The 16879-nt window shown below is 42.7% G+C and overlaps 1 protein-coding gene across 2 annotated transcripts in view; it reads left to right on the top strand.

Annotated features, from left to right (window-relative positions):
- The first annotated feature begins 7157 nt into the window (after positions 1-7157).
- Positions 7158-16879, top strand: part of STARD13 (StAR related lipid transfer domain containing 13) — a 288208-nt gene continuing 278486 nt past the window's right edge. Inside the window, exons 1-2 of one of the 2 annotated variants that reach the window (XM_059838852.1) lie at positions 7158-7434; positions 8056-8110. The gene's annotated coding sequence lies outside the window, so the exon portion shown is untranslated. Of the gene's footprint in view, positions 7435-7834; positions 8111-16879 lie in introns of those variants that run through there. The other variant, XM_059838854.1, reaches the window with a different exon arrangement.

The following is a 16879-nucleotide window of genomic DNA, read 5'->3' as shown; positions in this document are numbered from 1 at the left end:
GGCCCATCTGGAACATGTCCAGCTTTGGGCCTAAAGCCCATTAGGTGAAGGACATGCTGAGGTGTCTAAGGTGAAAAGGACCCCAGGAGGTAATGAAATAGCAACCCACAGCTATGCCAATGGGTATTACAAAGACTACAGAATCAAGGATTTCTTGGAAGTGGAAGATGCCCAGTTGCAGAAGAGGCAATGGCCACAGACTGTGTTCTGAGAGGTTCAGGACAGAGTCTGGGAAACAGTTTGAGAGCCTAATGAGAGTGGTGCTGGAATCTTTATCCTAGAAACAGGTCCTGAAAGCTCAGTTAGAAAAAGCATGGCTGACCTGACCAAGTGCTGGCAACAGAGCTGCAGGTGAATCCCAGAGGTCCCTCACAACAAGGGTTTCTGTGAGCTTATGATATGCTCCTGAGAATGCTCCTCTGAAAAAAAAAAAAAGGATCATTATTCCCGCTGGAGTCATTTGGGGTGTCAGGACAGTACATTTTCCATGCACATTGCAAGCACACACAAGCCTGAAATGTGCCATTGCCAAGATGCGTCCACCTGCCAAAAGGAGAAAAGCATGCCACAATTTTGTGCAAGCCATACAATCTTGGCAAGCATAATGCATGAACCTACGGCTGGCATGCTCCTAAGGCATCCACTTTCCCTTTTTTTGATTGGATCAAAGGCAGAAGTAGTTCAGCTCTGCCCAGAGCATGGCAAGGACACGTGTTTCTCACAATATGCACACTGGTGGTGAAACTGAGCCTGATCTGGCACATTCAGAGTTTTTAATATACTCGTAGAACAAGGAGATCTTAATGGTACAGACAGATTCGAGAATTCTGAATTCTGTTTGATTCTGACAGCAATAAAAGTTCAGCTCTAAGAACAAAGATGCGTGGCTGGGGGCTTTGCTTCTCAGGGAGCACACAGGCTGCAACCCAGGACTCAGTGATGAAACTTCAGACCACAGCTCTACTCCTGCTCTGTAAGTTCAAGAAACCTGAGCACCCAGCCAAAAGTCTATCCCTGGGAAAGTTTAGGTGGAAGTTTGAAGGGCCAGAGCTGTTCTGTTGTGCCAGAACTGGTGTGTGGAGGCATGACAGGTAACTGTCTCACTTGATGTGAATAATTTGCTTTAAGACAGAGATTATCAAGGAGTGGAGATGAGATGATCAAGGAATGGAAACACAACTTCATAAACTAAATTGGTTAAAGTGATTTCTTTAAATACAATTAATTTCCAGAATGCTCATGCTAGATAAATAAGCTGATGCTCTAAGAAGCAGGAACACTACATTGAAGGGGATAATGAATAATAGTATATCATAGCATATAAAGAATAATGGTATGAGCTCTCCAGAGGTGCTGAAATATGTATCCCACACAGCCTGGGGCCCTGTTTTGGTAGATACTCTTGCCAGTCACTCTCTCTCACCTCTGCTTTCAATATAACTACTGTGCTTAGACTGGGAAGAATCAGGGTATCTTTCTCTTCTGAATCTTCTCCCACTTCCATTTCTGAGAGCTTTACCCTGTGCAAAAATTAGTTGAGAATGAAAGGGCTGTCCTTCTTGTTCACAGTTGCACATGATGATCTCTTAGGCATTGTATGAATTCTTACTGCTATAGCCACCAGTCTTAAATAAGCCAGAATGTAGATAGCTGCTTTAGTGAACCAGAAAGGCACAACCATCAAAAACAGTGCAGGAAATACACACAAGAGTGTTGGTACCTGCAGTTTTATAAATTCAGAAAGATCTTATCACCAGCAATGGAGCGTTGGTCACAACTGGAGGGAAGTTGTTTCAGTTTTGTATTTGTTTGCAGGGTTCATTGAGAATTTTCAGTACTTCAAAACTTTTAAAACTTTTGCCAGTGCTTTGCAAGATTGATCAAAGCTGATGGTGCCAGCCTCTGAGGGCCAGCATTTCTGTATGGGCAGTGTGGAAGGCTTTTAGACATGTCTGTGAAGCACCTTATGAAGCTGTTGTTCAGAAACGGGATAGTGCTGTAGCCAGCTGACAGGGTGGGGGTGGAGGAACAGGGACATTCAGAAGGTGGAGTTTTCTGCTTGCAGGTAGAAGGCAACACTTGGTCTTTGAGGGGCACGGTTACCCCAGAGAGGGACAGTAACTTGCACAGAGGTGGCTTCCCTCCCCTTGGAGTTTGTATCCCTTGCTCTGAAACTGTGCCCAGGGAAACCTCTGGATAGTTTTTTTCTAACATTCACTTGAGAAAAGGAGATATGCATCATTTGCTAGGATTTTATTTTTATACTCTACATATTGATTTGTTCCTGCTTACCTCTTGCATATCTGCTCCTTTGGGCCCACACACTATAACACATCTTCACCTTCAGCTCCCCATGGGATATTCGAGTCACGTTCAGTTCCTCCATCACCTCCACAGTTCCTTCCCTCCCACTATAACCTCTGGAGTGCAGCCAGTTAAAGTTCACACTCTATAATTGACTGGAGGCAGCTTCAGTGAAAAGGGTTAGAAAATAATTGGTTTATTTCTGAGAAATGGAAACTGTAAAATGTATGGGTAACAGAGCAGAAGTGTGTTCTGACAAGTACATATCATTAGACTAATTAATACATCTTATAAGCATTCAAGTCCTTTCTGACCAAAATGCCCTTAACTTCGATGTCAGGACAATAAACCTCAGCAGTCTGAGTTATCTGAGTTTTATAGAAATTGAATTCCAGCTGTGCAGGGTTTGCCAATGCAGTGATAATGTCCAAAGCTTCCTCTTGTTAAGTCTCCCATGCTTTGTCACTGAGTGAGCTGCATCAGGGGACTTCCAGGCCTTCTTGTGTGACCTAATCAGTGTCCAGCCTGAGTGATGGAATGGTGGCAGGAGCCAGCATTCCTGCAAGATGAGGTGATGTTGTCACCAAGTGGAAGTCTCAAACTGAATTGCTATGAAGCAAACTATTTTATGTCAATCCAGCAAATTCAGAAGAAAACTTTTTTTGTTTTTTGGGCATATCAGAACATTTTATTTCAATATAATTTAGTAAGAAACTTAATGCAGACATCTTCCCTAAGAATATTAAAAAAAAAAAGTTTGGTGTCTTTTGACATGAATAATGAAAATTTGAAGTCCTGTAATTCTGACTTGCAATGAGAACAAACAGTATAATGTCAAAATATCCCACTGAATATTTTTTTTTTCATTCTCAGCTGTACTTTTGGCGAATTGGTTGGGATAACATCTTTCTATGCTAATTTTTAGTAATATCTATTCACCCTGAGACTATGGGTGTAAATTTAAAACAGACCTTTCTATCCCAAAGAAAAACTGGCACGTAGCCTTTTGATTCAGTTACCAGATGGTGTATGGTATTTATGAGAACAGTTGTTAAATGCTTTATCGTGTGACTCACCACACTGATAGCTGCGCATTAATGAAAACTGGACAGTGCTATCACAGTTACAAGTGCTCTATTGTTGAAGGAAGCTGGTTGAGCTGATTCATAGAAACAGTTTCTCTCAGAAGTTCAGTCTAGAATATTTGGATTCATCCTCAAAGTGCTGGTTTTTATGCAACAGAAAACTGCTAACTTTACTGGAAAAAATGTCTTTTAAACCAGAACTTTGACCTTACTTTCTGGGAGGGAAATGCAGTTCAGCAATTAATTATATTTATATTTTAAAATTAATTTCTGACCTGGGTTAACTGCTAACTAAAATTATCTAGGGAAAATAAAACATATTTGCTATGCTGATATCATTATATGACATATTAGCTGTTAATCAGACCAGCTGGAAGGTGTTCTTTCCTTTTCTTGGTGTAAGTTACGAAGAATTTTAGATAGGAATTTGTTTTCCCCCATTTTCCCACTCTTAAGAAATCATTCTAGGGACACATGATAGGATTGAATTCAATTCAGGTATTATTTAAAAATCCTTGCTGTGAGATTTTTGATAAAACATTGCTTATCAGTTATTTTGAGAGCTGAAAAAACTACTGACATGCCACACATTTCATGAAATAAAAAGGACCATAACACAGGCCTAAACACAAGACCATGAAAACTATTGCAAAGACAAGTAGATATCATTGTTAAACACTTATTTAGTTGCCTTTATCTTGTTGGTTTTTACATTGCATTTGTTTGCTTTTGGGTAGTAAATCAGCCTTAATGGAAACACTGCAGCTGAAGTGGCACCTGTGGCCCTGCTACAGCTTGCTGTAGCTCACATGAATAAAAATAAGCCCAAATATACCTGAACTAAAATTACAGACCTTGTTCTCTCTGGTTGCTGCATTGCAGACAGAGTCCACAGGGAATAGCCCCTGGTGGAGAGAGTTATACAAAAGGTGCATGATTTAACTTTTTTTCAGGATCTGTAAGGAGTCAAAATTCCTTGAAGTACTCAAAACACACCAGATAGAGGGCAGTCCTGAATTGTCCTCTGATTCTTCATCATCTATGCAAAACTTCACTAATCTAAAGTTACAGTCTGGATTTAAGAGCATCCAAAAAAAAGAGAGTGCCTGGAAAACAGCAGTCTGGTGCAATGCCAGAGGCTCACAGCAAATCCAGGAGAGTTTTACCATTCCCCTGCTGCTCCCATGAATAATCAAACCTTACTTAAACTCCCTGGAGATTATTTTTTTCTTCTTCAGCTCCCACTAAGTCTTAGTAAGCACAGTGAGATTCCAGTGGGATCCTCAGCAAAGTACAATTTGTGCCAAAGGCAACCACGCAGCGTCTGGTGGCAAAGGTTGGAGAGACTTGTTGTACTCACACCATGTTGCAACAGATTTCTCTTTACTCAGATGCCTGTTTGCCTTGGGGTAATGCAGGGGAAATACAGAGACAGAGCCAGTGTGACCTTCTCAGTGACCAATGACCCAACAGCCACCTGGTATTCCAGGCAGGGCTGAAGCTCCTCCCAGGTTCTGCATTTTGGCTGCAGAAAACCCCACCTTTCTGGCAATGGTGCAGGTTGGATTCCTAGGTACCACTGAAGGTCTCATCCTGAGACTGCAATCACACAGCTGTTTGCCCACACATGTACCTGCCTGTCCAGGGGTCTTCATGCGAGTCAATGAATTCACCCAGGACAGTGAATTTTGTATTTGTATGCTTTACAAAAGGGGTGTGAAGGTTTGCAATGATTATTCCTAGAGATCCAAATAAATGTGGCAAATAAGAGGTCACAAGTATGAAGTTTAGAACTGGCCATCTCAAATGCAAGTTTGCCTGAAACTCTCCTTAATATGTATTTAATTTCATCCAGCTATTGTCCTTCTTTAAAGAAAAGAGAATTAAACTTCCCTCCGCTGTCTTTTAAAACCAAACAAAGTCTGCAAACTCTACAGGAAAGAACAGCAAAAAATAGGGGGTCTGGAGGAACTGATTCATGAGGAAAAATATACATGGACCATGGTGAACTGGTGGCTCAGAGGCAATGTAATAAACCAATGAATATTTGCAAGCTGTTAACACCAAGGATAGAAATTTGGTATGACACAGTCAGACATAATCAGGACTAAAAGGAGAGGAAAAAAAATACATGCTGGGAGTAAAGAAAAAGGACAGTTCAGTGAGATGAAATATAGCTGGGAATTAATAGATGACACACCTATCCTGCAGGGAAGAAAGTGCTGATAAGTAAATAGGCTGAAAGAGATGTCAGGACTGTCCATCTCCCACTCCTGTGGTAAGATGACTTGTTAAATGTCAGCCATTTATGTGTGTACATGCTTAGCTTTTCAAACCTGGCTTGGCTGCACGTTGAACACCAACTATCAAGCTGAGTTTGCCATGCCCAATGCAAATTTGGGCCACCTGTGCCACCCCCTCTGCAGCCACAGCAGGTACCCACAGGCAGAGGGCTCAGGCAGCTCTCCAGGGTGCCAGGGCAGATTCACGGTCCCACTAGTCACTGCCACGTGGGCATGGGTCTGGATGTGGCAAAACTCTCTTCGGGAGGTTTGACCTCGTGTAGAACCAAAAAATGAAAAGGGAAGCAAGACCATTTGAAAGCTTGTGGGAAGTCAGTGAGCATCTGACCAGGTCTCTGCCCTGGCTGTACAGGAAAGTTTCGGCTCAGGCTCCCCTGCATCACCCCAGCAAGGTCTCAGACACAGTGGAAATATCCGTTTTACAAGGCTCAACATTTTTTCTTCCACGTCCCCCTCCGAAGCGCTGCCAGACAGTGCATCTTCTTCAGCAGCAAAAGAGGGGGAAGGTTTGTCCCAGCCCCAGGGAGAGCCAGGCAGGCTGACCCAAATCTACCCCTCTGCGGAACCACGCCTGGGTGCGGAACCAGGATCAGGATCAGGCAGGAAAATCTCCGGCCAGCTTGCCCCAGCTGCTCCCAGCTCGGAAACTTCTGAACAAAATGTTCCCGGCTGGGAACTGGAAAGGAGTTTGCTCCTTGCTGCAGATTTGCAAAAGACCTACGGCACGCCCGAGACGGTCCCTCCTGGCTCCTCCCCGCCCCACCGGCGGCCGATGAAAGAAAGCGCTTCCACCGAGGTTCTTGGCTCTTGCTAACGGAGAGTTATTTCCTGCTTGGGGCGTGCTGGCCTTAGGCTCTGGAAATGGGAAATTCCACCCTGAATCCGGCGGGAACTTATTTCGCTGGCTGAAGTCCGTCCTGTCTCAGTGACATTCTGTGGGAATTTTTCCTCTGTGAAACAAGCGGCTTCTGAGCGTGGAAAATGGAGCTTTGCCTAGGTTTTTAACCCAGCCTGGTTAATCCACTATCGGAAAACACTGTAAAATGACCCCTTAGTGAATTACTAATCTACTAAACTAGAAATTAGAAGCAAAAATAAGGTAATAAAACCAGCAAGTTATTCAGACTAGAGACAGCAGTATTTATTGCAGGCAGTCCTCTCTAACCTGCACCCTGAATGCAGAAGTCAGGTTATCTGATCAAGTGAAGCTGCTACTCTGAGTTAATAAAGCCAGCACGGAGGTTATGAGAGGTGCGAGGGGGGAAGGCCTTCAGGTCTCTTGCTTCAGCTGGAAAAGGCACGGCTTTTGCACGGTGTGTTTACAGGTTTCCCTTCCCAGCATGCTGTGACTTGCCCTTGCAGCAGTGAAAACAGACCTACAGATGTTAGTTCATCACGCTCACCTATGTACGGTCTGAATTTCGGCTCGGAGCGCGGCGTTCCGGCTCCCAGCCCGCGCTAGCAGACACGCACTCCTCTCAGCCCGCTCCGCGGCGGGGGCCGCGCACGCAGGGAGCAGGGAAGCGGGGGGTCTGTGTCCCTAAATCCCATTCCTGAGCGGCGTGCTTAGAGTGCCACCACAGATGCAAGAAGAAAATGACCTCTGTGGCTGACAGGCACAGAGGAGAGCTGCCTGTGGGGAGCTGGCACAGGACAAACCGGGCGGCTGTGGCAGAGGCAGGAGGAGCGGGGAGCCTGAGGGCAGACAGCCCTGCGGCGTCAGGAAAGGGAGGAAATCCCAGGTGAGGCTGACCCAAAGGGTTAGGAGCACTGCCAGCCCCCCTGATATGAGGGGCTTTCAATGCCCAGGACTTTTCCACAGGCATGGTTTTCCAGAGATAGGGTTTGGAACATAAAATTCTAAATGGGGTTAGAATAGCAACTAAGAGAAAAAGTGAAGAGGCATTAAATATAATGATAAAGGAGATCATTTTTATTAAAATATTAAAGAATAATTGTCGGAAGGGGCAAGGCACAGCGCCTGGCCTCAGGCTCAGGTGTCCCCACGGCTGGTGCAGCAGGAGCAGCGGCACTGAGGTGCTCCGTGAAAGCTCCCGCCGCTGAGCTGGGCTGGGCTGGGACACCGGGCACGGCCGGGGACCGTGGCACCTCCAGCGCGGTGTTTCCGTGACACCCGAGCTCGTCTGACAGCCGTGTCCCCCAGAGCAGATGCTGCCCGTGGCCGTGACCGGCGTGCAGGCAAGCAGCATTCCACATACTCCACATGTGCTCCCGGGTCTCCCGATTGGTGTGCTCCGCTGAAGGGGCTGGTCCTTGAAGCCAGCTCCTGTGCCTGTCACAGATGATATTTTTATGCAAGGAAACAAAACCAGGATATCTGATGAACTGTGTTATCTTTACAGACAGCTTGGAGCTACAGATGCAAGGCAAGAAGTTTTATGCTTGAACTTTGAAACTGTGAGTGGAATTTAAAAGCAGTTTTAAATGCCTACTTTTTAAAATTTATTAATTTTATTTTGTGGGTGCATGTATGTGTGTGTGTGCAACTTTGCATGAAGTATATATATCTGCATAACTTCATTATCAAGCAAGCTGTTGTGAATTCTCCTAAGATGAAATAATTATTGCTTTGGAAAACTTTGCAAAGTGTTAACTGCACTTACAGCTGGACTAATATATGTGCACACTGAGGAAGAGAAGGATGTTCTTTTCAAGTGAGTGCAATTAGTCTAGTTTGAAATTATTTCAAATCATCTTTTCCACTGGAAAATCTGTTTGAGCAGGACTAGTTGTACTGAGGGAGAATCTCCTGGGAGTTATCAGCAAATGTCAGGCTGGTCTGTGTGTCTTTGTTACAGGCACATTTGATGTTTGCTTGTGTATGGAGAGGGATTAGGTGAAAACCTGCTGTTACCATTGTGTGGCATTGCACTTGCTGGATGAAAAATCTGTTGGTACCAGGTGTTAGAAAGCTGGCCAATTAATGATGATTGCAGGAAATTAGTTTAAGAGAATACTGTCCATTATGATGCAGATTTACAGAACTAATTCTAACAGATACATTGCACTAGCAGAGGAAGATCATTTCTGTAGCTGAAACATTAATAACCTGCTCTTTCTTGCATAGGAATAATGATATGAATTTCTGTGGGAGAGCTCTAGGAGTTGATACCCAGAGCAGGAGTCCAAACCTGAGCAAGCAGTTTGCCACTCCAGGCTTGTGATATTTTCACTTCCTTGTGGGAACTGTCCAAGATGGTCTAACAGGACCCCTGTCATCCTAGGGCATTATTTTATATACAATCCCGTGTGAAAAGAGTTATATGCTACAATTTTTCTTGATTCACTTCAATGTTAGTGCAAGCTGAGATACATGCTCTAAAAAAAAAAAAAAAAAAACAAAAAAAACTTGTCTGGATTGTTCCATAGCTCTTTCTAGCTATCCAAAACAATCCAACACCTTTCTCAATTTAACATACATTTTCCTCAGTAAGTTGGCATGTTTCTCTTCTCTTCTTGTTTCTCTTTCTTGGCCAGGGTGTTGCATCAGTTTATAAATTTATATTCTGGTGAGTCCAGATGAAATCCAAAGGTTAAGTGAAAATTGTGGGTAAGTGGCATGTTACTCCTAAGTAGGTATAGCAGAAACCCCATCCCTGGTGGATCCATCACCACTCCTTCTGGGTGCCTCCAGATCATGCAGCAACACAAACAGCATCCAGATGAGGTGTGGGCATACAAGTGCATTTCTGCTGCATTAGTCAGAGCACACAACATGGGTTGATACCAACTCAGTACAACAGGCAGTGAGGCAATTCAGTCCATTGCCTGCTGAAAAGTAAATGTCAGTATTTCTTTAACAAATGAACTGTTGGAGTAAACCTATAACTTTTTGCTACTCTTATATCATTGGTTGCAGAGTTTTTGTAACACCACTGGCTTCTCTAAAGTCAGATATCCTGTATCATCAAGTCCTGCTGAGAATTAATCTGAATTTAATGGAAATAATACAGTGATGATAAATTTCCCTTACCCTGATTCCTTTTTCTCTGTCTTTTGTTGGTCACTACAGCAGGAACAACCTGGGTTCACCCAGCAGACAAAAACACAACATTTTTCCCAAAACTGAATTTGGCAAGAACAGAAAAGTAGTCCCACAGAGAAAATCAGGAAACTCAACATATTTTTGTCAGAAAGGCCTTCTTAATTGATGTGGAGGAAATCCTTTATGGAAGAGTCCTGCTCGTAGATGTATCATGAATTAGTATTCTGTGTTGAACAAACTGCAGCATTTTTATTTCAATAATGTTAAAATCAATACATTTTCTTTTCACTTTCTAAACAGCAAATGAGGCTTAAAAGAAAATCTAGGCATATATAGAAATTCATTTCAGCCAACTGTCCTTTAAATGCTGATAAAGTCCTTAAACTAAAGGGCCTCTATAATCCTTATAATGTAAAATGTTTCCTCTTCATGTCACATGGTTTGGTTCTTCTTGTTCCCTTAATTTGGCAGTATTTTCTCTATTAGATATTGCTGCCTAGATAGAATGGGCCAGATTCTCAGCTATTCTCTATTCTCATGAATAGAGAATAACTTCATTGAAGTCAATGACACGACCCTGGATTCATTCCAGTGTGACCAGAGTTGGAATGTGGCTCAATACAGGCAGCTGCCATCCCTGCCAGGCTGGCCAAGGAGATGAACGAGGAGTTGCTACAGTTGTGCGTGCTGCTAGCAGAAGGATGGTCCTGCCTGCTCTCATTGTGCTTTCACCTCCAGCTTCTTCCAAAAGCAAAGATTAAACAGAGAAATCTCACTTTTATTCCATGAACTTCAGCTTTGTGTCTCCAGCCTATGCAAGGTTGAAGCTAAATCCAGCTATGTGCCTTCATATCTTGTCTAACCTTTGACATCTATCTCAATAAACCAAATGTATGTGATACGTTTTATTTTCTTTCCTGCTTGGAAAGATTTTAGGTTTTCCTTGATAATTTTTATGTTTGTGGTGCTCTGTAGTGGTGATGTTGTTTTAGGAAGCTTGGCTTCTTGCTGTGAAAGTGCTGCTCCCTGTGATACTCCTGGAGGCTGCTTCCCCATTCCTGGAGAAAGTTCTGGTTTCCGTCTCTGTTGTGTGATGATAACCACACTGTTCCCATGGCCACCTACCCAGCAAAATAACTCCCAGGTCTTTGTCGTGGGGAGACTAATGGGGTTATTTTGTATTGTAGGTGTGGCTTCCTTGCAACAGTTTTGATTTCCCTGTTCTGCACGCTAGGACAGTCCAGAGCTCCTGCACTACTGAGAGGAGAAGGTTTTGTGTGGCTCTCTGCAGGCTCTGTCCTATCTCCTGAGATTCATCCCAGAGGCATTAGCTGGCTTTGTTTCAGATGGGAGTGCCAGCTCTGACTGATATTGCTGGTCAGAAATATCCAGTTTTTACCTCTCTTGCTGCAGCTAAAGAGCTGAACTCTGTGATATTTTTACCAATAGCAATTCATCTCAGCTAGTTGGAAATGCCAAAGCTACAAAAAGGTCTGGAGGGGAGAGGCACCTCTGGGGTGAGGCTGGTTTCCTAGTTACTCTGAAGGGCAAACAAGAACATGGTATGTTCAGATTTTAAGGAGTTCATTACAAATGCTACCTGCTGTGAGAACTTCCAGGAACACACACGTCTCTCAACATTCAGTATCAACAAGAAATAAACACACCAGTGAAGCCAACAGGCCTGTTCTTCTCTGGCGTTTCCCAAGTTCCTAGAATGAAGTGTGTTCATATCTAGTACTGAAGTGGGGATTAGATGAAGCTAAGACTCAGCTGAACTGTAGCTAAAATAGTTTCTTTTGAAGTACTTTTTATCATTACATATCAGATATTTTTGTGCTATGTGGGCACGTTCTCAACAATGGCACTCTATTAATAAAAGAAACTTACTAAATTCTGTCTGCATGGGCACAAGGTTTACATTACACAATACTCATATGAAAGCTTCATAAAGTTTTATAGTTTTTAAAGTTCATAAAGTTTTATAAAACCTTAGCTTTTATAACTATTTAGTATTCTGTAACATTTTTTTTGCTGATAATAGGTATGTATCACAGGCTTTAGTTATTTTGGAACAAGTAGTTCCACTAGGAAACTGGAATAATGTGCCTGATTTTTATTTTTTTAATTAATATTCTGCTTCCACATGTGCATTTGTGAGATGAGGATATTTTTTGTGCAGTTAGTCAACAGGGGTTTTGAAAATGATCAAGCAGGTGAAGAGAAGCTGAACACATGCAAAAGAGTCCACAAAGTCAAGGAGATCTGTGGACCTAAAAGATAACACCTTGGTCACAACACTGCTAGTATCTCTGTTTTTCCAGGACTGAGAAGTATCACACTATACTCTCACAAAAGCTTTGCAAAACTGGGGCCTTTGAGTCACCTGAGAGAAGCTGTCCAGAAGTAACGTGTGAAAGGAAGGGAGTTAAGGGCAAAGGAAGGCGCTGTAAAAACAGACTGGTGCTAATACAACACAAATGCTCCTTGAAGCGCAAAATGAGAAAGCACAAAAGCTGTCAAGGGGAAAGATGAGGGTATGAGTAAGAATCATGTACCTCTGATGTTTTTTGCCCTTTGTGCTATGTGTCTCATGCCTTGGGGTGAATGAATAATACTCTGTTTTGAAGACAAATTAAGTTACTTTAATGAATGCATTATGCATTGTTTTGAAGACAAATTAAATTACCTTAATTAAATTACTGGTTTTATGTTCCCAAAAAAAAAAAAAAAAAGCCAAAAAACCCCAACTATATTCATATGTCAAAGGACCAGCTTTTGGGATCACACATGTAAAAGGAATTTTCAGGGCTGGAGGGAGGTTCACCACTGAGCAGTCCAGATCACAAGCTCCCTGGGTCTATCCAGAAAAATTAGAGGGATCCCAAACACTGTTGATCCCAAAACCTTTACAGCCAGAACTGGCTTTTTCAACATTCAAACCCCAAATACTTTAGTGCCACTGCATTATGTCCTGAAATTTCAGGAGTCTGAGTGGCACATCTAGACAGCATAAAAAAACCCTTACCTTTTACAACAGTTTCCATATCATATAGAACCAGAACTTGATGTGCTTTCTCTCTGTCCCTCTGTGAATAAAGAGCTAAGAGCTCTTTCCCTGAGATGTTATTGTAGTGACACAAATAGGTAAACGAAGTATATTTTAAACAGGGGACATTTAAAGACTGGTTGTGAAAAAAACAAGTGGGACTGACTCTCATATTTTGGAGTTTAGCCAAAGAAAAAAAGGGAAAGTCATTTTGGATATTGTCTGTCATTGTCTCAAGCTGAAAGTTTGAACATTGCTGTATTTTTATATCCTGGTATATATCTTTACACTCTTATATCCTTATACTTGTGCTCATGTCTTTATACCTACCCTTATTAACCTACAGAATTTAGTCCCACCTAATTCTAATTCTTGGAAAAGAAGTGAATTTATCTTTTGTGCAAGGTAGAATCATAGCCTTGATGTAAACCAAGAACATTTGTCTCACAAGAAAATCCAGGCAACTGAAATGGAAAATAATTAAAGGCAACATAAACACTCATGATTTTTAAACACTTTTTAAAATTTTTATGGATGACTGGAGCAGAGTCTAGTTTTGGGCTGAGCAATGCTGCAAATTCATTAACCTAATGGGAACAGAAATAACATGTGATTAAGGTGCCCTGAAACATTCTGTAAACTCTGCTGAGAACTCCCTCCTGTGTAATTTCTGCCTTTGAAATGTTCTGCGCCGAAGCACAGCAACAGCACCTGCAGGCAGCTCGGGTTGGGGAGGAAAGATAAGGATGCTCTGCCCCTTGTTGTATCAAGAGAGCAGTATCAGGAAGGAGGGCTGTGACTGTATTTGTTGGAATTTAGTAGGGGTTAGGATTTCAAACATTGCAAAACTCCGTGAGAGCTGTGATGCCAATATAGGATCGGGATATCAGTATCAGCATAGTCTGACATGCCTAAACACAGACATCATTGTTGAGGATGCCTGTGCTGTTGCTATTTCATCATTTTAATTGCAATAATACCTAGAGGTGAAGCTGTGCTGTGCCAGCTGCACGCAGTGCATGACAATACAGCTACACAGTGTGTCTGCACTCCACTTATTCTGCTCCACTTACAAAAAAAATACCTGTGACCTCAATTTGAGGCGATTTTAGCAACCCTGCCTGGCTGCAGGGAAGAGGTAGGGTATAAAACCCCACCCACTCTTCGTGCTAAATCTGAGGCCTCTCTTGAATGCCCCATTTTCCAAAGGCCTTTCCACTATTTTCATGGAGGGCAGAGAAGATTTGCAGTCTCTGTTGGGTCCTGTTTGCTCTCTCTATGTGGGTGTTAATCCCTGCAGGCTGGGGAGCGACAGTGCCATGTCGTGCCAGGCCCACAGCCAGCACCCGAGAGCATCTCAGGGGCTGCAGAAGGCACAGCCACACCTCCTGCCCACAATACTCCTGATCTTAGCAGGAAGGGTCTCAGGTGATGCCCCAGAACTCATTAACAGAATGATAAAATTAGTGGAAAAGTTTGGAAAAGGTCTCTAAGGTCATTGAGTCCAGCCTTAACCTTAGCAATGTTGAACCCACCACTAAACAATGTCCCTAGGAGTGCCACACCTACGTGTGGAGACACATGAAGGAAAAAGAAGGTTGAGCCTTCCTGAAGCAGCTTTTCAAGAGTGGTGGAAGAGCACCGTGTTGTCTCTCAGGCAATGTTGCACACAGTTCCTCCATCAACCCTCCAAGGAATTCAGGCATTAAAACTTCAACACCTTAAATTATGCTGCTAGGGTCAGGAGCTGTGGTGCGTTAGGTGGGTATCCAAGCCAGACATGCTAAAGCTCACACAGAATTTCCAAGCAAGTGAGTAAAAATAACATTCCTCCTCATGTTTTTGGCTCTTGCTGTCTCCATTAAGCAAACACACAGATAGCAGCAGAAGGAGATGCCAAAGAGAAGGACGTTTTATAGAGATAAATGCATGCACAGCTCACGTGTAGTCAGGGCAGTGATTTCAAATGCTGCCAGGGATTTCAGTGTCTGCTCAGTACTGAAACCGAGGGGAGCATTCTTCTTACAGGTCCTCAGTACAGGTTTCTGCAGCACTGAGCTTGGCAGTTTGTCAGTGATAGATCTGCTCTTCATTGCTGCTCTTCACTGGCGTGTGACACCCTGGGATGCAGGCACTGTCCCTTTTCTTTGCATTTTGAAGGACACTTCCATTTACCCAAACTTTAATTGCCAAGTGCTTTTGAGAAACACCTCCATGGAACTGAGATGCTGCTCCAAACCCTTTGCAAGTGCAAATTAACTAATCTTGTAGAAGTAATTGATAGAAAAGTAATTTCCCTTTGTTATGACAAAGAGTATTGTAGTATGAGAGTAATGACTACAATTTAAGCAGCTATGAATTGTACATCAGAGAGCTCCAGAACTGAATATTGCTCACAATGAAATTTAAATGGCATTTCTTCTGCATCTAGCTGTTTATAAATAACACTTCAGTTACATCCACAATAATCATTTTTGTCACCAATTTCTTATTGCCACTGACAATAGAAATAGAAGATCTGGCTAGCTGATGGCCACTGCAATAAATGGAGGTTAGAATACTTTTTATTAGGCTCAAATTTTTCTAGAAATGGGAACAAAACCCTAAATACAAGCACAGCCTGAAGGGAAAGTGCCTTGAAAATTTAAGCAAACATTTAGCAGCTAGCATCTCTTTCCATAGCTAGTAATTAAAACAACAACAACAACAACAACAACAAAACAAAAAAAAAAAAAAAAACAAACCCCAAACAAAAAAAATCTCAAAACCAAATGTGTCTCCTTGAACTTTGTCATATAAATTGGAATTTTGATACAAATTTCTGGCTTGGACCTAAATCTCAGTTTACCTGGAAACTCTATTTAGATGCAGAAGAATATGTTGTATAATATGCACTGTAGTAGCCTCCAAAACCTGTTGGATCCTGCACATACAAATACTTGCACCAGTCTGCAGCAAACTCTACATCTTTCAGTGGTTTGTAACACACCCTGTGCCTGCATCCTTGGTGCAAAAACCCCCTCTGACCATGCGTGCTGCTGGCATCCTTTATTTACAGCTAGCTTGTAATCAGTGTAGACTGATCTTCCTGTGCATGAGGGAAAGGCAAAGACACTCCTGCTCATGGTTTTGATATTTTTGTAGCTCCCCAGCACGACAGAGCCCACCAGCAATCCTCTTTGATCCCAGCAGAACTTCCCAGAGGGTTAGAGCTCAGATCCATCATCTTCATGTGTGTTTTACTGTGTGGACATGAAATCTGTGTGGGCATTGTTCTGCAACATCTGAGCAGGTTAAGCTGCCCACGCTGCTCTAGTCACTGTCACATCCTTGCTGCATTTTATAGGTGAGCAGGGGCTGTCCTTTTCCCCAGGGGTGGTGATGCTGGAGCCACAGGTGGGAGAGGCAGCCACATTCACAGTGGGAGCTGACTGGTCTCCAGTGCTCTTCCTGCAGCCCAGGTGCCACACACATGTGCCCAGAAACTCTCTGCTTCTCAGAAATGCTTTCTCTGCGAAATGCAGCACTACCAAAATGGTAGGAGAAGAATGCAACATCTTTTCTTTGTATATATTTGAAATATTTTCGATTGTTCTACACTTGAGCCATTGCCATTTCATTTCTCACAGTTTTTGCAACAGCAATGAGTCCTCAAGACAGGGTTTCAAAGGGGAAAAATTGAGTGTGTTGAGGCAGGGCATGGGGTTAATAAAGCCTGCATAGGAGGTGACACTAAGAAATGCAAAGCAAAGCAGACATGGGCAGTGCTGTATGATGTGGGTTGGCTCAACTAATTGGAAATGAGTATCCATTACATTTTTATAAACCAGGCAAAAATAATCAGTTAGAAATAAACTAGCTTGAGTGTGAGTACAAGCTCTGCTGCATGCTTCTCCTTGATAATGGGATAAGTTACAGATGTAAAGAATTTTTTTTTCTGCAGCCTGTGAATTAGCTGGCATAGCTGAGTATGCAAGATTTTAAAACATACTCTGGTTTTCTATTGGCCCTCACAGAGAATGAGTAAAGGATCTGAACGATCAATGGGAAAAAAAGGCTGAAATAGCAACAAAGAAGTGAATGAATAATTTTGTGCATGAGGGACTCACCTTTGGTTTTTTTGAAAGCATCC

This window comes from Haemorhous mexicanus, chromosome 2, assembly GCF_027477595.1.
Source record: "Haemorhous mexicanus isolate bHaeMex1 chromosome 2, bHaeMex1.pri, whole genome shotgun sequence".
NCBI lineage: Eukaryota > Metazoa > Chordata > Aves > Passeriformes > Fringillidae > Haemorhous > Haemorhous mexicanus.
This window is presented reverse-complemented; position numbering and strand designations above follow the sequence as displayed.